This window comes from Antechinus flavipes, chromosome 4, assembly GCF_016432865.1.
Source record: "Antechinus flavipes isolate AdamAnt ecotype Samford, QLD, Australia chromosome 4, AdamAnt_v2, whole genome shotgun sequence".
In the NCBI taxonomy this organism is placed as follows: Eukaryota; Metazoa; Chordata; class Mammalia; order Dasyuromorphia; family Dasyuridae; genus Antechinus; species Antechinus flavipes.
In genome coordinates, this window is record NC_067401.1 from 485,522,277 (window position 1) to 485,545,012 (window position 22,736).

Consider the following 22,736-nt stretch of genomic DNA (forward strand, 5'->3'; position numbering starts at 1 on the left):
CAGAATAAGAGAGCAGGGAACAGGGAAGGTTTCCCAGAGGAGACAGCAGGTGGCCTGAGCTCTTTCCTCCAATGAGTTATATTTATTACTAGTGTACAAATGGAGGTCCAAAAGAACCTCACCATTTTGTGAATTTCTATCTCCATACCATTTGGAACGTTCTACTATCCGTCTTGTTCTTTTCCAGGTCTGGGCTCATAGTTTTTTCCATCTTCTTTCTTCACTTGCCTGAGCCTCAGTTTATTCATTTCTAAAATAAAAGGTTTGGATTGGTTGAACAGTGCAATCCTTTAAGCTCTGGAATTTTTCAAATGCTCTCCATTTCCCCAGTTAAAATGTTGCCACCTTCCTGAGAATTTTTCAAAATCATAATTCATGAAAATCTTTTACTAAGATATAGAAGTATTATGATTTACAATCATGAAAAACACCTATAAAATTAGAATTCTTTTAATATAGGATTATTTTCTTATGTAGTTTTATTAGAATTATCATACTGATTAGTCTCCTAATACAGGTTTATTAGCTATTCCAGATAAGTAATGTACCCAGAGATAGTATATCAGCTCTATATGTGAACTAACCATTGACCTGCCAAAGTACTGCCTATAACATCTAGTTTTAGGAATTAACAATGATCCCAACCTTCTGGAAATAGAGTCTACTCTGAGTTACGTTTCCTAAGATATATACAATTGTGAGACATATTTGAATTTTCCTATTGTAAATATGGTCACTATTTTAAAAAAATAATCATGATGTATATGTTTATAGAGAAAACCTTAGAGGCCTTTGGGTATTTGCAGAACTTCTCAGGAGCTGTGTATTTGAAACAAGGCACTCTCAGAATTCAGAGCAAAATCAGGCTTATGATGCTCAATATTTTTCATAAGCTGTTGGCACTTGAACACAACTTCCCAAAATGCTTGAAGCCAATGTGTAAATTATTCATCATAAGAGATTACAAACTTCTGTCATAGAATTAAAGGCAAGATTTATCTTTCAAAACTTTAAAAGCAAAGTAAAGCTTTACAGCAGTAAACCTAATGACCCAGGATTTATAATTTTCCATACCAGCCTCTAGAGCTAGAAGGCAAACCAATGATTCTGGCAAAGAGCAATGCTTTTAAATCACATGAGTCATGGTGATAGGGGAGTTGGTTCAGGTCTTTCTGACATTTTAAATTTCTCAGCATTTTAAATACCTTTTTTTTTATGGGGGGGGAGGCTGAGGCAATTAGGGTTAAGTGATTTACCGAAGGTCACATAGCTAGGAAATGTTAAGTGTCTGAGGTCACATTTGAACTCAGGTCCTTCTGACTTCAGGGATAGATTCTAAATACTCTTAAAGCAAATTTTCAAATGGGATGGTTTTTTGAAAATAAAGATCATGCAGCTGACTTCTTTACTGAAACCTGAGTGGATGACTTTTTTTTTTGAACCTCAAGAGGTTTATTCACAATCTCTTAAGAATAGAAATAACTACTATTAATTAATAGTAATAATTGAATGGTTAAAAAAAACGAATCACTGACTTTTTATGTCCTGAATTCTTTAAAATATCATACGCTAGTCCTAGAGTTGGAAAAATTAAAAAAGATAATACAGATTCCTGTTTTCTAAGAGCTCACACAATAATAGGACAGCAAGGATGTATACATAACATAAAATAGAATGTAAGAAAAGTGACAGAGCAGAACAGTAGGTGAAAGAAGCAAAAGATCTTTTCTAGGTAAGAGTGTGTGTCTGCACGTGCATGTGTATGTGTGTGTTAGGGAGAAGCTGGGATGTTGATATCAAGGTAGTTTTCAGGAAGGAGGCAGCATTTTGGCTGGGGGAATAGAGAGCTTTTTATAAGATTTTTATAATCTTTTATAAGATTTTATAAGTGACAACTGGAACAGGGCATGAAATTTGTGAAAATAGAAAAAACAATTGGACCATGGAATTTTAGGTAATCTAGTTTGGTAATTATGAGTGATAAGGTAATAACTATCAAATAATAACTGACTTTTTAACACAGTACTTTACATACATAAAAGCAACATGGAGAAGTTGGCTGTAGCCAGACTGAAGACACCCTTGAAGGCCAGGCTAAAGAATCTGTACTTTCTTGGTGAAAATTGAGAGGTGAAGTCATCTGCTTGGACAGTGAATCTGGAGGTTCAACAAGAATGGAAGTGATCTGGAACAATCAATGTGAAGAATTCATTACAAAGTCTATCAGAAGAAAACCTTCAATCAACAGATTGAGGGCCCAGGGAAGATTAATTAAGACAATTTTTTAGTAGAACCAATGAGTAGTTTCATGACAGAGTTACAGAGCTGAAAGGCACACTAAAAGATCATTTAGAGCAACGTCTGTGAACAAGAGTTGCATCAATAAACAAGTCATCCAGTTTGTTCTTGAAGACTTCCAGGGAGGGGGATAGCCACCATCATCTGAAGCCTATTACTCCATTTTTGGATAGCTCAAAAATCTTTACACTGACTCTAAATCTATCACTTGGTGAAACTTCTATTTTCTGGCTTCAGAAAATTAGAATATTCCCTCCTGAGCAAATTAGAATATAATCCTCCCACATGACAGTCCTTTGAATACTTGAAAACAATAACCAGAACTTAGAAAGTTCTTTTGTAGACTAAACAAAAGGGAACAATTTCTGCCCTAAAAGAACTTATATTGTCTCTGGAGAAACATATATACCTATAAGTTGATTTTAAAAAGATACAAAGTAAATATAAGGTTTTTTTTTTTCAGGTGATGGTAGGCACTCATAAAAAAAATAGTGTTTCAGCTGACTTTTGAAGAAGACCAAGGATTCTAAGATCTGAAGATGAGAAGAGAGTGTATTCCAGGCATGAAGGACAACTGGTGAAAGATCATGGAGAAAAATATAGAATATCATACACGATTGACAGCAAGTGGGTCAATGCAATTACACTATGAAGTGTATGAAGTATGTGATCAATTTGGAAAAGCAAGTAAAAGTCAGTTTGAAAAGGCTTTCAAATGTCAAGCAAATTTTTATCTGAACTTGAGAGTCAATGGGAGTCACTGGATTTTCTTAAGCAACAGAACAACATGATCTGACCTGTGTTTTAAGAATTGGGAACTATATAAATGGATTGGAAGGGGGAAAGATTTGAAGAAAGGGGACCATCATAATAGACTACTTGAGACATGTTAAGGATCTGAAGTAGGGTGTGGTTGTGTGAGCATAAAAAAAAAGACAGATGTAGTAAACGCTGTGAAGGAATAAATGAGATGACAACTGCTTAGATGAGATAGCTGAGAGGGTATAAGTTGAGGATAATTCCAAGGTTCCAAACCTAGATTAGAAGGATGGTGCTGTCTTTAACAGAAATAGGAAAGTAGGAAAAGAAGGGTGAGTTTGGGTGAGAAATACGCTATTTTAGAAATAGTAAGTTTGAAATGCCTGGATGATATCTAGTCAGCAAAGCCCAAAAGGCAACTGATGATGTGGAACTGTAGCTCAAAAGAGATCATTCCTGGATATAGGATTTGGGATACATCTGCATAGAGATGGTAGTTGTATCAATGGGGTCAACTGAGAAAGTGTAGACAGATAAGTTCCAGGCTATAGCTATGAGGTCCACCCACAGTTGGCAGGCCTTAGGTAATGATAAAGCAAAGGAGAGTGGAAAGGACTGGTCAGGAAGGTAGGAGGATAATCCAGAAAGGAGTGTTTCAAAAACCCAGGAAAGAAAGAAGAGCCAGGAGGATTATGTGGCCAACAGTGTCACATGCTAGAGAGATTAAAAAAAAAAAAAGAGGATGGAGAACAGACTATCCGATTTGAGAACTATTCTATTGGTAACTTCAGAGATAGATTCTGATTGATTGTTGAGGTTAGATAAATTATAGTAAAAGTCTGAGAAGAGGAAATGGAAACAATGGGTGTAGACAACTTTCCCCCCCTAGTTTCACTATGGTGAAACTATAGAGTTTCTATAAAAACTATAGTGAAACAGTAGAGATAGGATGATATCTAGAATGGATGATAGGTAGATAAAGTACCTTTTTTTTAAAGGATGGGGGAGACCTAGTTGTGCTTATAGGTAGAAGTAATAATCAACAGATAAAGAAAAAAGCCTTCCCCTATTAGATTATAAAGTCAAGAAGGTCAAGGACATATTAATCTTTGTATCTCCAACTATCTGCAAATGTACTTGGCCAAGCTCACAGCTAAACTAATACCTGCTTTTTTGCTGTGTTTGTAGGTTCATGCAGAGTGGAGGGTGAATCATAGATTTGTATTTCCTTGTCTTTTTTCATAATTAGTTAGTATAGGGAAGTTAGATACAAATGACAGTGTGGGAATGTTGACAGAATATTCCCAAACCTAATATATATTCAGGCTTCCTCACAGACAGACAGTGAACCTGGGACTACAGGTTTGATCTAAAACAGAGAAGGATGAGTTCATCCATTTCAAAAGAGGTAAGGGAGTATTCTGGAATGGAAACCATAATTGTTCTCCTAGTTCACAAGAGATCTTGACATTGTGATGTGAGGCTTCATATCTCCAGAAGATCATCAATGATGCAAGATCTGGAAACTCTGGCTAGACAGACTTAGAAAGTTTACCTATCCTGAGGTAATTTTCCTGTACATGCATTTCTAATAAACATACCATGCTATTTCATTTCCGATTTATGTAGTCTCCTTGTCCTCATAAATAAAATATAGCAGTGCATTTCTTCTGATGTTGAGCGTGTGATCTCAGGAGATGTGAAGAGAAAGATGGTGTGGATATTCAAATTGAGTGTGGACTCCTAGGGGCAGTAAGAGAAGTGGGGAAGTTTGGGATGCAAAAAGCTAAGCAGATTCAGGAACTAAAAGTTTCAGGAACCTAGATTCCTCTAACTAGAGTTCAGGAGTAACAGCAAAATGGGGGGAAGTAAAAGGTAAATAGCCTTAGAGTCAAAGATAAAAGTTCCCTTAATCAAGATAATTCCTTGGCAGAGGGAAATGTTTTGTCTTTTTATCTTCTAACCTAATATGCTGCTTTCTCCACAAAAGACACTTACTTATTAATAAGCATTTGTTGAATTTAAACTGAATGCCCAGAAAGGAGTCTGAGATTTGCAAGGCTTAAAGAGCAAAACTAGATCCCTCCCAAAAGACCTTTTAGATTGTATCTATTTATCTGTGTCTAATCTTCTACTATTAAAAGATTTTTTTTGACCCTATTGGGGTCCAGTTATTGGTCAGAGACATATGGGAAGAGAGCAGACAAAAGATTAAAAGTCAGCAGCTTATTTTTGTGCTTTGGAAATCTTGGAACCTTAGAGAATATATGGGGGTGAGGCTTGTTAGTATGGATTACTCCAACAGATGGACAAGGCTGGGGGACGTGTGAGAGACAAAACTCTGGTGGAAGTCTGAAGCTCAATCACAAGGAATACAATTTCCCCTTCCCTCAGTGAATTCCAAGTTCAGGCTGCTAGACTTACCCTCTGAATGCTGGTCAACGAGAACCTCAGCAATTACAGTTTCTGATGCAGGAATTCCTGAAGAGAAATCAAAGGCATGTTGTTATAATTTTTGCGCACAGGAGAAATATCAAAGACAATTTCTTTTTCTGTTTTTTTCAAAGTTTGCAATACCCATTGTAAAACAGTTTTAATGATGATAAAATTATAAACATGCACAAGTGTTGAATTGTAAATTTCTATTATTTAACTTAACTTAATTCTTTTTAAAAGTTTTTGAAATGAATAACTTTCTGAATATACTGTACCGATCTCACTATATAAGAATTTTGCAAGTTTTATCATCAAAAAACTGAACTAAGACTCCATTATTCATGTAGAACATTATAACTAATAAAGAATGCATTATACACCTGAGGCCCAATCCATTCTGAAACTGCAGGGTCCAGCTGCTGTACTCTCAAAACATTTATCCCTATCCACAGGGACATTTTGCTGGGAATATATGCATAATGAAGGCTCTCTCGTGGTGATGATAACCAACATCCTGAGTTCCGGCTATTACTCTCCAATGGTAGAAACAATGAAATGTGGCTCCACTTTCCAATTAAGGTTAATATCATACCATGTGACCTCATTTTAAAATGCTTTGTTGGCGCCTTTAGTCTGTTTATCATAACCATTAAGACTATTTTCTTCCCGACCCCCATGATCCTCCCCCAGGCTCACACACAGATTGATTTTTTTCCCCCTTATTCCATGGAACAAAAATAATTAAGGAGAAATGCTGGATAATAACCACATCTAGTTGGACATATAACATTCTGCTCAGTTAATAGCTTATATGCTTTAGCCTTGAGGAAGGAGACCATAAAAGCCAACTATATAGCCAACTTTCTTTCCCCTCACCAGCGACACACATAAAATAAAAAAGTGAGAAAAAAAGAAAAGCTGAAAATGCTTAGTCAGACAAAAATGAGAAAAGGATACAGTAGTTCTGAGAGAACCAGCTGCCTACACAGTCTGCCAAGGCGAAGATTTTGTTGCCTGAATTAGAGTGAAGATTGCTGTAAAACTGACTTTACCCAAATCATCAGATTCATTTCCTCTCCCCAAAGAAAACATCAAAGAATTAAAGGAGGTTAGGAGAGTGCTTGTTTTGTTCAGGCCTATGAGGCAATCTCCAAAATGACTAAATCACACGTATATTGGAGGACCTATAAGTGATGATCAGAATGCTCCCCTTTTCAATAGATTACCTTTGTTCTTAAGTTGCCAAATGACACCCCGAAGAGAACAGCAGCTTTTTGCAACAGGCTAAGAAGGCCAAAGGAGGCTAATCCACTTTTGATTAGAACACAAGACCCAGATATCTTTAATGGAAAAGCTGAGAGATCTGCCTTTTTGACACTCCATCTGCTTTCTTCTCACTAGCTGAGATCTTATGAATTAACCAAATCTCCTGATATTTCAACAGTGCCATTGGGACAGAAATGCAAAACCCAGCTCCACATCTCAAAGTCTCATAAACATTTATCTTTTTTAGTTTGAGTTTGGAACATCTTATAAGACAAGAAGACAAGAAGAGCCATGAGAACTCCAAAGAGAAGCTCTGAAGGTTATGCAAAGGATGTGTCTCTCCCTCCATCTCTTCAGTTGGATGTAGAATGAACAATCATTCAGAGTTAACTCTTTTGGGCTCACCAACGGGGCAAAGTAACTTACAGTGCCCTTAAAAGGTTTGCACAGTGTTTTCTCAAAAAATAATCTTCATGAATAATAATAAAAGGATTCTCATATTAGCTTTATTAGGTCATGGTGAGATGTTAAAATGAAGAACTGAACTTTGAAAAAAAAATAGATGACTTCAAATTTCATCTCTAAGTTTTAGGAGCTATGTGATCTTGGCAAGCATCTCTCAAATCTTACTTTCTTCATCTGTAAAATGGGGATAATAATACCAAAAGGCAGCTATGGCTCAGCAGATAGAGAGGTGACATCAGTAAAAAGACCTGTGTTTAAATCTCATCTACCATACATATAACCTCTTCACATCCTAAGCAACTGTCTAAATTCCTCTAAATTGCAAAGGATGGACCAATTTGCATTGATAAGAGAAATTTTCTTTCCTGGAAGTTCCTTCTACTAAAAAAATCAGTTATAGTTTAAAAAAAATACCTGTTAAGTACTGTTGTGATGAGGAAATAAGGAGATATCTCTAAGTTGTAAAAATTAAATATTCAGTAGAAATGTCTATCTCTATTATTAGTATGGGAAAACCACCAACTGTCTGCCTTAGGCCGGAGCATTATACATCACAGCTATTTGCCAGAAACTAATAATCAATTAAAGGAAGTTGTGTTCTTAGCTGAGACTTAGGGATTTTAACCTGAGCTCCGTGAACTTTAAAAAATATATTTTGACAATTATATTTCACCTTTTGGTTTCTTATGTTATCATATGTATTTTATGTAAGTCAAAATGTTATTATGAGAAGGAATGCCTAGTCTTTACAAGACTGCCCAAAGGGGTCGCAAAACAAAAAGAAAAAGTTAAGAACCCCTAGATTATTTCTATAAGCCACTAGTTTATTCTTGTTCTTTTCTAAAACTTTAGAGGAGGAGGAGGAAGTTGTAGGTTGCCTTATAGTAAAGCAAAGGAAAGGAAATTTGGTCTGGCTGCCAAGGGTGCAAAGGGAACAAATGCAGCTGATGATGCACCTTTCCCTTTCCCACTCAGCCTCCAAAAGAAAAGTCTACTACAGCAGTCTGTAGTGGAGTTATTAGTGAAAACAAAAAAAGACCAAGGATCTTGTTTCCAGCAAGGATGGAGAGAAAGCACAGGGATTCTGTTGGTAAGCATACTATGTGAAATGCTGGAGTTTCTGATATAGTCAATAACTCATGGCTCTTCAGAATACTGGTGAGTCATTAAAAAAGCAGTAGGATCTGCTGGAAGGAACACAGAGTTTAGAGGCAGAGGATCTGAGTTCCAATTCACTTAGCTGACAAAAGGAGTTTGGACTAGATTACCTCTAAAATCCTTTGTAGCTCTAAGTCTATGATACCATGACCATTCTCTCTTAAGGGACTCAAGAAATAATCTTCAGGTCTCTAGATTGTGAGGAAAAATGAAGTATTCCTTAAATCCAAATAAAACAGAAGCAGGAAAGGTTTCAATATGAAAATGAGGAAGGGATGGAAGAGAATCCTGACTTATGTGAAATGGGCTGTGTGTATAGAATAATGTACCAGAGGAGGAAAAGAAGAAGTAAACATTTGGACCTAATAAACAGATAAGGCTCTTCATGAAGAAGAGGGAATTGGTTTGTCTGATGAAGAAGCTGATGATTGACTTTCAAGAAATGGTGATGAGGAATTACAGGTACGAGGCCACCCATGCAAGGTGAAAGGGAAAAGAGATTGCTGGATGGTGACTGAAGATTCCTGTGAAGAGATAATGTCAAATCAAGTCAATAAGCATTTATTAAGTGAGCTTACTATATGCCACACTCTGGTCTAAATCAGGGGGATACAAAGAGCATATATTAAGTGCTAACTACATGTCAGACTCTGGGTTGAGATTAGGGGATACAAAGATCAGCAAAACCCCCAAAATAAAACCAAAGCAATATCTACTCTCAAGGAGCTCAATTTAATGAGGAAGACATTATGTATGTATAACAACTGTGTATAAATAAGCTATAAAAAAGAAAAAAAATGAATATAATCAATGGGAGGAAGTGACTGGAATTAAAGTTTACTGGGAAAGGCTTTTTTTTTTAAAGTTTTTTTAGGTTACACATTTGCCATTCTTCTCAACAGATTTCCATATCCATCATGCTGCACAAGAAAAAGGGAAAAACATGAGAAAGAAAAAACAAACAAACAATAGCAACAACAACAAAAAAGTACTTTTAAAAACATTATGCTATGATCCACATTCAATTTCCAGAATTCTCTCTGTGGCTGCAGATGACACTGTCCATCCCAAAACTATCAGAACTGCCTTGATTACCACGCTGTTAAAAAGAGCCAAGTCCATTACAGTTGATCATCACATAATCTGTATAAAATGTACTCTTTGTCCTATTTACTTCACTCAGCATCAGTCACATAAATTTTTCCAAACTTTTCTGAAATCAGCCTGCTCATCATTTCTTATAGAATAGTAGTATTATGTTCCTACACCATAACTTATTCAACCAATAGCATCCACTCAATGGGAAAGGCTTCTTGTAGAAGAAAGAATTTTAGTTGAGACTTGAAGGAAGCCAGAAGTTGCCAGGAAGCAGAGATAAGGAAAAAGAGAATCCTGGGTATAAGGAACATTGGAAGAAAATGCATCAAATCTGGAGATGAGAAGCTATGGAGACAAAACCAAAACCAAATGATTCTCATGAGTGGAGTACAAGGGAGTTATCTAAAGAGACTGATATGAAATCACAATTTTTATTATATCTTTTTATTTACAGAACATATGCATGGGTAATTTTTTCAAAATTGACCCTTGAAAAACCACCTGTTCCAAATTTTCCCCTCTTTCCCCCCCACTCCCTCACCTAGAAGGCAGGTAGTCTAAAACATGTTAAATATGTTGAAATCCAATATATGCATACATATTTATACAGTTATCTTGCTGCACAAGAAAAATCAGATCTAGAAAGAAAAAAAAAACATGAGAAGGAAAACAATGCAAGCAAACAATAACAGAAAGAGTGAAAAAGCTATGTTGTGGTCCACACTCAGTTCTCATAATCCTATTTCTGGGTGTTGATGGCTGTCTTCATTAATGGACAATTGGAACTGGTTTAAATCAACTCATTGTTGAACCGAGCCACATCCAGATGATGAATACTTTTGAAAGCACATCATAGTCTGGTGAGAACACCATAAGAAATGCTATTGCTCACAAGGACTCACATATGCATGTATGCACACATGTGCATATTCTAGCTTAAATAAGAAAAAGAAAAGCTTCAGAGGAAAAAATAAGAAATGATGCCCAAGGTGATGAGAAACAACAGAGAGAAGATTATTGCTCAAAAATTATTTTCTGTTTCCTGTCTAGAAGAATGATCTTTAATCCATAGAGGAAAGTTAAAAATGACTAATAGGCAGCTGAAACTCAAGATAAGTAGGGAGATGGTAAGAGAGCACTCAGTTGCCATAGCAAGGAAGCTTGATGAGTTCCTATGATGAATTCTCAGGTCTCCAGATGCAAATAAAATTACATCCTTTGGTATTAAAAGAGCTGGCAGAGGGATATGAGTACTGAGCCATTCTCAGGGGATGTTGGAAGTATTGTCAAGAATAAGAGAGGGTTTGAAGGACTGGAGATGGGCAATTGTCCTGATTTATTGCTCACCTTCAATGGGGTGAGGGTGGAACAAAAAAGAGATTCTACAAACCAAGATTTTTGAGTTTGATTTCAATTTTTATTGCCACACAGTGGGTCCATGGGCTGAGACCCAGCAAGGTCTGGGCCATTACAAACCAATCATTTTGTACAAAGAATGGGAGAATACAAAACTGGTCACTCTACCTCCCATGCCACCATTTCCCACAAATCTGAAAGGATAGTATCTAGCAAAGTCAGTCCTAGTGGTTCCAGTAAGCCAATGGACTTAGGTGCATGTAGAACATTTGTGGATAATCTGTATAACCTAACATGAAAATCAAGGTTAGGGAAATCCATTGGCACACTAGGGCAATGAGGTGGCACAGTATATAGAGCACTGGGCCAAGAGTCAGAAAGATTCATCTTTCTGAGTTCAAATCTGGATCAGACACTTATGAGATTTGTGACTCTGGACAAGTCACTTAACCTGGTTAGTCTCAGTTTTCTTATCTGTAAAATGAGTTGGAAAAGGAAATGTCAAACCACTCCAATGTCTTTGCCAAGAAAATCCAAATGGGGTCACAAAGAATCAAACATGATTGAACAACAACTATCAGAATAAATATGAAGGCAGCATTGATCCCATGATCTACAAATCATCTTAACTCATCGATTTCCTGAAAGTTTCAACCAAAATCCCACTTCCCAAGAGAAGCTTTTCCTGATCCCCCTTACTGCTACTAACTTTCCTCTGTTGATTACCTCCAATTTTTTTTTGTCTTTAGTTTTTTTTTTAATATATATACATAACTGGTGTTTTCATGTTGTCTACCTCATTATATTGTGAGCTCATTGAGAACAGGTTTTGTTTTTTGCATTTTTGTATATCTTCAGCATTTAACACATCATAAGAACTTAATCATCCTGGCTTTTCTAAGATGTTGAAAACTGGCAGATCATGTCAGACACCGGGAGTCAAAAGAGATGATAGATATGATATAGTCCCAACTCATATAACATTCACAACAGCCATCTTACCACCATCATTTCTTCCCCAAATGCTTCATGTGTCTTCTTTATTTATCTAAATAGCATCTGATTTCTCAAGGATGAGGGAGTTACCACTTTAGCACAGCACCTGGCACATAACAGACACTATGTAAATGTTTATTTTCTTTGGTTCCCTTATGTTCTGATGATGGAGAAGTAACAAACTTACCACCTCATGAGTTGGCTCATTCTACTCTGGACAGCTCCAATGGTTAGGTCCTCACCTTCAGATCCTTGAATGTGGGTGTTTCCCCAGAAGTCTGCCCTTCACCTTTCTCACAGCAATTCCTTCCTTCTTTCTTTCTTACCTTTCCTTTCTCTCTCTATTCTTTGCCTCCCTCCATTACCTTCTTTTTACTTTTCCTTTTCAAGACTGGGTCCCCTATCTCACCCAGGCTGAAATGGAACAACCATTCACAGACCAATCCCACCACTGGCTGGCATAAAGCTTTGACCTTCTTCCTTTCTAACCTGATCTCATTTGCTTCAGCTTGGGCAGCCTAGTTCTCCCTTGTATGACTCTTCTCTGCTTTCAGACTCTCATTATATCCATGCCAGATTGAGTACAGGTGTTTGTCTGACTTTGGTCCTATTCCAGCTTAGAATCACAGAGCTCAAGAGATCCACCAGCTTTAGCCTCTCTAGAAGCAGGAATTACAGAAGTGGGCCACCATTACTGGCAATGGCAGTACTTTTCACTTGCCATGGTCTCAACACCACCACCTACTGCAGATGACACAAATTTTGACCTCAAGCCATGTCCTCCCTGAGCTACAGATGGTTTTCAAGACATATTCACCTAGATGTCTTTTAACTCCTTCAATTCAATGACTAAAAGAAATCCCCAAATCATTAAACTCCTTAGCATCGCCACTAATTCTCGTCTTCCTCCTTCTCAAATGACTTTCTATTAAACAGTGAATGCAATAATCTCATTTTCCATGTTTGTATCCTCAGGAGGTCATGATTGTGACCCTTCTCTTCTTTCACTTCAATTCAACAAATACATAATATTTTTATTAAAAGCTCTGTTCAATTAACTCTTGTGTACCATTTTCAACATCAGCTTTCTCCTTTCTGGTCCTATGTCCACCATAGAAAAAGTCTCCATTACTACCTGTTTAGACAATTTCAGACTTTGTGGTCTCAGGACTACTTTACAAGCTTAAAAATACTGAAGTCCTCAAAGAGCTTTGATTTGTTCAGATTATATCTATTGATATTTGTCACATTTGAAATTAAAGCATCTAAGTACTATTATTAAAATGGTCTTTGAACTTGGAAATACCACAGAAGTCCTTAATCTTATTTTGGGAACCACTGATGTGTAGATGACTGACTTTTTAAAAAGCTCTCTGCCTCAATTCTCCTCCTACCCACTTCCAATCTGTTCACATATATCAGCCTAACAGACCAAGATGCTGTGTGCCTTTTTGTTAATAAATGACTAGAAAGGGTTTATTAAACATTTCTTATGTGCCAAGTATTCTTCTAAGCTCTGGAGATACAAACAGAAGAGGAAGACAGTCCTTATCCCCAGGGAGCTTATGCTCTAATTTGAAGACAACACATATAATAGATTAACTGCTGAGGACCACAGCTTAAAAATCTTGTCACTTCCTATTAATGTTCAAGTCAAGTTCAACTTCCTTCCTCTGGCATTCAAGGCCTTTCACAATCTGGCACAACTCTACCATGGCTCCCCTCCAAGAATTCGACATCCTGCCAAACTGCATGACTTTGCTCTCTCTCATATTCCTATGCTTATTTACAGAATTCTTTTTTCCTAGAATGCCCTCCTTTCTACTTCTTCACCTGTTGAATTTCTATCTTTTAAACTTTTTTGGGGAGGCAAGTGGGGTTAAATGACTTGCTTAGGGTCACACAGCTAGTACATATCTGAAGTGGGATTTGAACTCAGATCCTCATGACTAAAGGTCAGTGCTCTGTTCTATTCATCTACCTGCCTCCCATCCTTTAAATTTGAATCAAAATGCTATCTCTTTTAAGAAGTCTTCCTTGCTTCTCTGAGTCAGCAAAGAACTTTTCACTTTAGATTTCACATTGCATACTGCCCTTCTCTAACACTAAAGCAGGTACCATATGGCTCAGCAGAAAAGTGGACCTGGAGAAAGGAAGACTTTAATTCAAAGTAAAACTCATCTGAGGTCTAATTACTAGCTATGTGACTCCAGACAAATCGCTTAATCTCTCTGCCTCAATTTCTCCATCTGTTAAATGGTGCTAATAATAACATCTATTTGTTACTGTTGTTGGGAAAACAAAATAGCAGTAAAATGTTTTTGCAAATCTTAAGGTGCTACAGAAATTCTACCTCTTATTCTAGTGTGGTGCAGTAGTTTCAGTAATGGGTTTGGAATCAGGAAGACATCTTCTGGAGTTCAAATCTGGCCTCAGACATTAAACTAGCTGTATGACTGATCAGATCACTTAACCCTTTTTGCTTCAGTTTCCTCATCTATAAAATGAGCTAGAAAAGGAAATGGCAAACCACTCCAGAATCTCTGCCAAGAAAACCCCAAATGGAGTCACAAATTGTGAGCATGACTGAAACTATAACAACAAGAAGAATTATTTTTATAATACTTTTTTATTTTTCAAAATACATGCAAAGACAGTTTTCAACATTTACCTTTGCAAAGCCTCATGTTCCCTATTTTCTCTTTCCTTTTCCACATCTTCCTTGCTAGACAGCAAATAATCTAATATAGGTTGAACATGTGCAATTTTTCTAAACGTACTTCCATATTTATCATGTTGCATAAGAAAAATCGTATCAAAAAGGAAAAAAAAAACAGAGAAAAAACAATCAAACAACAAAGGTTTTTACCTTGTTGTTATGAAGAACATACAACAACAACTAATTATGACACTAAGATAACTATCTCCTTTCCTTAACTGTAAGCTCCATGAGAACCAGGACTCGGTCTCCTCTAAATTTGGTATTTCTCTTGTATTTTGCACAATGCTCTCTCAGAAGTCAGAATAATAAATGTTTGTTATTATTTACTGTATTTTTTGACATTTCCCCCAAAAAACCATGTACCAAACTGCAAAGAGTAAATGTTTAATTCATGTTGCTCAAAAGCTTGGCTTCTTGTGCCCACCCATCCAATGGAAGTGGTATATAAGAGTCTAAATCCTGAGGGAAGGACTTTAATAGGTTCTTGGCTGGCAAACAGATCCCTTTTGCAAAATGGTTTGAACAAGAGGTTGTCTCTGACCGTGGGGCTTTATCTTGAAAGGCAATAAAATTATCTGGAGAATAAATTTTATTTTCAGAACCTGATCTTCAAAGAAGGCAAAACAGTGAAGACCAATGACATTCTCTGGTCTAAACTCTTTCTTGTAGTCTAAAGTAACCTCCTAAGAGCTCAGTCTGAAAGAGAAGTTTTTCTTTCATTGTTGAAGATTCTGGGCCAGTTTGCTGCTCTTTAATCCAGTTATGCAGGGTAGTAGCAAAAGGCCATTAATTTTCTTTAAATATTTCCTTCAATCAGATGTTTTCAAATCCACAAATTTTTCTGGCTCACCTATCAATATTTCATGTACTTGACATAAATGGATATTGGTCAGTCTCTCATAACTATATGAGAGAAATCAAAGACTTTAAAAGCACTTTCCTGAAAAAAAATTGCTCAAACTGATCCTTGCACATCAAGGTGCCCAGTAGAGAGGATATACTGGACAACATGGGATAATGCAAAGGGTGCTGGATTTGAAGAGTGACAACCGGTGTTCAAGTTATTCCTCTATCAGTTACTTGGACAAATCACTCAGACCTATCTGGGTTTAAAATAGGAGAGTTAGCCAAGATGCCCCTACATGCCCCTTCCACCTTCAAATCTGTGACCCAATGACACCAGCAGGAATTACTAAACAGACCAAGAGGGCATGTTGGAGAGGGGCAGCATCCACAGAGATGAGCTCACAACTCCATCAAGGTATCCAAGGCTGTTGCAAATAAGGCAAAGCTAAATCAAACCAGGTCCCTTCTTGACCACTTTCTATGAGGAGAAAGATGGAGAGGTTCTGGGTATGAGCAGTGGATTAGAATTGGGCCTTTGTGTGGAAAGAAAGTTACTAAGGCAATTAAGCTTTTCTTCTCTTCTAACCAGTCAAAGCTACACAGATATCTCCTCTCTGCCTAATGGATTGTTTCACTTTGTCAAAATCTTGAGTTGTCATATTACTGCTCCTATTGCATCAAAAGTACTCCAGAAAAGCCTCCTAAAAGAGAGTATGTTTTTCTCATTTTTTAAAAAACATCATGGCATGAAAATGGCCTCATTTAAAGTTTTATTAATTCAGAACAGTTGGCTCATTAAAGCGTGCTAAGTAGCACATGGGACATGGAGCCAGAAAGACGGGTTCAAATTCTGCGTCAGATACCTAATAGCTATGTACTCTTGAATAAGAACCTCTTTGTGCTTCAGTGTCCTCAAATGCAAAATGAGAAGGTTGGCCTAGCAGTCCCTTATGGTCTTTTTCAACTCTTAATCTATTATTCTTTAATCAATCCTAATCTGTAAACAATTCTTTTTGAGACCACAGCCAGGTCTCCTCAATCACTGCTTAATAGCTTCAATTATTTATTTATGCTACATAAAATCTGATTTCTCAGAGAGGCTGGTGGATGCAAATGCCACAGTCACCAAAGGCATCTGCCACAAGTTTAAGTGCACAAAAGCCCTCCTCTTTACTGGCTTCCTTGAGAGTTCAAGAATAAGAGGAGAAAGAGACCTAGGAATATATTAGAAATGCAGTCATTTCTGTGTATTTGTTTGGGACAAAATCTGCCCCACCTGACAGATGGGCAGAGTGATATTTATTCATGTCAGGAAAACACAAATAGTTGAATATCTAATTCAGTAATACTGAACATCAGATGTCTGGACATACCCTTAGTTCTCTCTGCAGATGACTCTCAAATCTCCTATCTCACCCATATCTCTCCCTTGAGCTCCAGCAGCATATCTTCAACCACTGGCTTGATACATCCACCAAGGTGTCCCACAGGCATCTCAAATTCAATAGATCGAAACAAAATCCAGCATCTTTCTTGTAAAACTCACTACTTCCTAACTTCTTCATTTCTGTCCAGGACACCATCCATGGTATCATCACCCTTCCAATCACTCAAGTTGACAACTTTGGAGTTCATCACTGATTTGTATTTTTAATCATCTCCACATCTAATCTATTGCCAACTTTGCCAATTCTGTATCCATAATTTCTCTTGCACCTTTCCCTTTTCTCTCTGCTCTACCACCTTCATTTAGTTCAACTCCCCTATCTCTCATCTGCATTATTGTGAGTAGTTCCTTAATTCATCTCCCACTAGCAATCCTCCACAAATGTCAAATTCTTATTCCTAAAGCCTAGATGTGCCCACTTTCTTGCTGACAAAGCCTTAGAGGCTCACTCTTGCCACTAGGATGAAGAATAAACTCCCCTCACTTTTAATGCTTTTAACAATTTGACTCCAAACAATTTTCCCAGGATAATTACCTATCACCTCCCTCATGAACTCTATATTCCACCACGTTAGCCTACCTACTATTCTCCATATTTTAACATTTCACCTCTAGTCTACATGACTTTGTCCAGGCTGTGCCCTATACCTGGGCTATTCTCCATCCTTAAGGACCTTGAAGCTGAATCTTTAAGATTCAGTGCAAATTCCACCTTCTACTTAATGTTGAAGGGAATTGAGGGTATTGGAAGAGTACATGATGGTGGGAATTGAGTGAACCACACTTACCCATGTTGTGACTCAGTACCGGAGCTAGCTCAGTTCTCGTTCTATTCAATTATTCAATTATGGGTTTACTCTAATTTCTGACCTCTGAGAAAACTGGTCCACACTGATTCATCAGTTATTGTTTCTAAGTTACCTTGACAGTTTACAGCTACTTGGGGAGTGGGATACCTCCTTTTTTGCATTCAGGAAATTGTATCTGTTCACTTTCCTTTTCCCAACTTGGAAAGTACTTAATCTTTCATCCGAACAGAAACCAAGATTACCTAACCATGTCACCCTACATCCCCATTCAATAAAGTCCAGAAGCTCCCTGTCACCTCCAGGACCAAATATAAAAATTCTCTGTTTGGTTTTCAAGGCCTTGAATAACCTGGCCCCTTCCTAACTTCTAAGCTATATCACACTGTCCTTCAATCTTGACTTAAACCAAATAAGCATTCATATTGATCATATTCTTCTTCTGTCACCCTGTGTCCAGTGGCCATTAACTATCACTGGACTGAACTCATTCCTCACTTACATTTGTTAGAAAGTCGCTACTTTCTCCAAAACTCAGTTTAAGCACCACCTTCTGTATGAAGTCATTTCAGATTCCCCTAGATACTTTGTGACCTGCTCCCAAAATTTTATATGTAATATATATTTGTGTGTGCATGCATATAAATACATATGTATATATGTATTTGTACACCTACACGTAGAATGTAAGCTCTTTGAGGCTAAGGATTATTACATTTTTATCACTATTTCTTGAACCCAACATAGTACCTGGCATATAGCATGTGATTAATAAATCTTAATGGTTGACTAGTTGGTTCTAACTGACCAGCTACAACACATCACAAGAGGTAGTTAGAAAAGAGATAGTACTTTCACTTCTAGGACTAAGCTGGGTTTTATGGCTGTGGAGTAGAGTGTACAGGAAGAGTCTCTCCACTTGCACAATAAGTTAGTGATGTCCTTCCTTATAGAATGCCATTGAAGGTAGGCCTAACCTGGGAATGTAAGCACAGGATTTCAGAAAGAGGGCAAGATTTTGCTGTGGTGCAATGACCCATAAGTCATAGAACAGTAATGACACAGTCCGGAAAATAATTTACCTTCCCTGGGAACTGATGTTCAGTGATTGCCTAAGAAACAGATGTATGAGGAATTGGAATTTTACCCCAAAATGGCTATGACATACTTCCTTCTGTTTTCCTTCGTCTTGATTTTATAATCCATATTCAAAAAATATTTTTCTATTTATATTTGAGAACACCATCTGTTTCTATTCTCCTTCTCCCAGAGGAAAAAAATGGCTGTGGAGGGTTGGCTTCATTTTTACAGACTGTTCTAGTGGGATAGAGAACTGCATGTGTGAACCCCAAATATAACCAGTATCACAACATTGGGGGATTTTAGAATTGGAAAGACCTTCTAGAGAAGATGAGAACATCGAGTCCTCGCCAAATGAAGTGTCATGCTCTAGTTCCTCCAAGAATAAACAGCAAGGCCAGAATTCAAATATAGGTCCTTGTGACATTGAATTTTGTGTTCTCCCACAAACCACTAAAGTCTTCCAAAATTGAAATGGACTGTGACTCAGGAGGTCAGTGAATATCCCATCACTGAAGATTTTCAATCACTGAAGGTTGCTTGTAACACAAAACACAGATCAAAGATGTGTGGGGCACATCTGAACAACATTTATTATTCATGTTCAGTGCAGCAGCAGGAGAGAGGAAAAGTCAGTCAATAAGCATTTATTAAGTGCCTATTCTATGCACAGGCTTGGCCCTGATAGAACATTACTTGCCATTATGAAGCAGAGGATTGTAGGTTTAGAACTGGAAGGTAACTTTAAGGCAGTCTTGTCTAATCTATTTTCTAGAAGAAAATAATGGGAGCTCAAAGGAATAAAAGGACCTGCCTAGCATCATATAGTAGCAGACCCAGGATTTAAAAACAGGACACCTAAAGTCTCTGAATGCAGTGCTCTTTCCATTGCAACCCCATAGCATTAGAGTCTGGTAGGAAGATATGAATGTGAATGAGAGAGAGCTATAAAATAAAGCTGCTGTATCAGAGGGCTAAAGGGAAAATAAGAATTCAGCATCTAAGCAGTACAGCATGGTGTCTGGGGGTCAAGAAAATTCATCTTTTTGAGTTCAAATCTGGTGTCAGACACTAGCTATGTGACCCTGAGCAAGTCATTTTACCCTATTTACCTGTTTTCTCATCTGTAAAATGATCTGGAGAAGAAAATGCCAAATCACTCCAGTGTCTTTACCAAGAAAACCCTAAATGGAGTCATGAAAGGTAAGGTACCACTGAAAAATTATTGAACAACAATAAGAATTTAACAGATAAAAAGGGAGGAAAGATTCCCTTTTAAATTATTAAGCTCTTACTATGGGTTAAGGCTGGCAGAAACAAAAAGAAAAGTGAGAAAAGTGTAGTTAGATAAACTACAAACTCCTTACCCTGACCTCCTAAAGCCTCTGCAATCTAGCTTCAGTTTCCATGTCCAACCACATCTATGTCCATGTTTCAACCTCATCCCCTTCATGCATTTCAGGTGTTCCAGCTGAACAGACTACTGTTAAAATGGATTATGTTGTTCAAATGATGGTAAAATGTTAAAAGTTGGGAATTGCTGCCAGAAATAATCTAGAATGTAAATTCAGAGGGAAGTAGATGTTCACTGGAATAATATGGGAAGGATCTCAGGAAAGAGATGATTAAAGTCAAGCTTTGAGAAATGGTTAGAATCTGGATAGAGGAGAAAAGGAGGAAGGATGGCGGTGTGAAAGATCAAAGGGCCATAGATTTCAAGTTGGACAAAACTTTAGAGAACCACTTCACTTTACAGATAAAATGAAGCCTAGAGAAACTAGATGACTTGCCTCAGATCAAGGGATTGAATTTGAACCCAGGTCTTTGAAGCTGAATCCAAATCCATTGCATCAAGCTATCTTTTGGGGAGCAAGAATATGAGTAAAAACCCAAAGAGAATTCATTTGGCATCAAGCAGGACAGTTAGTTGGAAAAAGGGCTCTATAAAAGGGAAACAAATTGTGGTAGAGGCACAGAATGGAAACATTTATGAAATTAGAGAAGCCTGCAAAGACTGATATAGATTAATGTGACTATAATGAAGTCAGCAGAGCCAAGAAAACAAAATGTATTGTGACTGCTTTAATGTCAAGAGAAAAAAGGACTACATAACAAATTAATCAATAAGCATTAAAAAAAATGAATGAACAATTAAGCATTCAAATAAGTCTTTATTAATTGATTCAAACAAATGAAAATGCACATTGAAAAATTATAAAGAACTAGCTCTTAGCATCCCAGATAAGAAAATACAATGTCTATTTTAGTGATATAATATAGCTTCTAACGGAAACAGCAATGATTTTGAAGCCCTCTGATCCAAGAGTGCTATTGTTCTGACAATCTGTCAATGATTGTAAATGTCTTCTAGCCTAAAATTAGTGATCCTGAGATTCTCTGACCTTAGAGTCTAGATTGTTCTAACAATCTGTCAATGATCCTAAAGTCTTGTGGCCTTAGGATAGCCCTCCTGAGAGCACTCCTCAAACCTACCTGAAAGCCATAAAATTAGCAAATAAGTGACGGAAAGCTATCCCCTTCTCTTGGGTCTCTTGCTAATCTCTTCTGGAATTTAGCCTGCTACAATTGGTGTTACAGTTACAATAAAACTTTGCCTCTTCACTTATCTTAGGTTCAAGCCTGCAGTTTCTTTTGAGATACCTTGAGACATTTCGAGACACCAACCTGTGACCCCAAACTTTTGGCATCCCCTTTTCCATCCTCAATATTGGTCCACTCCTTTGTAAAGGTAAAGTTCATAGCTATAAAATACTACACAGAACATCAGATGGATTTGATTGGCTTTCCTAAATATTTTTCTCTTTAAAAAAATCCTTTGCTATATAAAGGATGGCTCTAGCATTCTTTTAGTGCCTATGTGCTAGATACTGTGCCAAGCAATTTACAAATATTAATCTCATTTGACTCTCACAACTACCCTGGGAGGTAGATATTAAAATCCTGATTTGATAGTTGAAAGAAACTTATTCGGATACAGGTGAAGTGATTTAGCCAGGGTCACAAAGTTATTTAAGTGCCTGAGGCTTGAATTGCAGCCATGTCTAACTGACTCTAGGCCCTGAGTTCTAACCATCTGGCAGACTACCTGCCTCATGTTAGGGGGAGAAATAGAGCCACAGAGGGAAATTTAGGTAATGTTAAGAAAAAATGAATAAAATTTATTTTGAAAAGTTTTTAAATGAATTACAGGGATGGTCTGAAATGTGATGTTCAGAAACTTAGCTTTTTCCCCTTTGGTGACAGGAAGCTACTAAAGTCTTTTCAATAGCAGGGCTTCGCAATCAAACATGAGAAAGATTAGGCTAGAAGGATGGATTTAGCAGGTAGAGACTTGAAGGAGGGAAGTGGGTCAGGGAAGATGCTATTATAGTAGTTCAACTGTGACATTAAGCTTAGAGGATCAATAAAAATGACCATCTTGAAGGAGGCCCCAAAATTTCTTAATGCCTTTGAACACAGCAAAATAGCTGTGCTACAAAAAAGTAAACTATAAAAATAGAAAGTTTTGTTTGTTTTTTCTTTCCAAAACAATATTTTAAAGTATCAAGTCCTTCTTCAGATGCTTCCTACCTGGATAATCTTGGATAATACCTTAGCCTATACAAGATAAAAGAAAAGTTCAGATTGGATGAGTTCGGAGTTTCCTTTTAGTTTAAATCAGTCAGTAAATATATAAAGTACCTATTATGGGCTATATGCCAGGGATACAAAAAAAAAGTAAAAGACAGACCCAGCTCTTTAGGAGTTAATAGTCTACTGGGGAGGACAGCATGGAAGCAACTTTATACAAACTAGATAGAGATGTGATAAATTGGAAATAAAACACAGAGAGATGTATCCAGAATTAAGGGGGGACAGGGAACATCTTTTTGAAGAAAGTGGGATTAAATGTTCACTTTAAAACACTCATGGAGCTGATACAACCCCTCCCCAAATCCAATAAATCCAATACCCCCTAATTCCAAAAAGTACTTAATAGCAA

General features: G+C 37.2%; 1 protein-coding gene across 1 annotated transcript in view; it reads right to left on the minus strand.

The window, feature by feature from the left end:
- Window positions 1-22,736, minus strand: part of LRRC8B (leucine rich repeat containing 8 VRAC subunit B) — an 85,843-nt gene that overhangs the window by 34,275 nt on the left and 28,832 nt on the right. The window contains exon 2 of the mRNA XM_052000030.1: window positions 5,482-5,538. The gene's annotated coding sequence lies outside the window, so the exon portion shown is untranslated. The remainder of the gene's footprint in view (window positions 1-5,481; window positions 5,539-22,736) is intronic.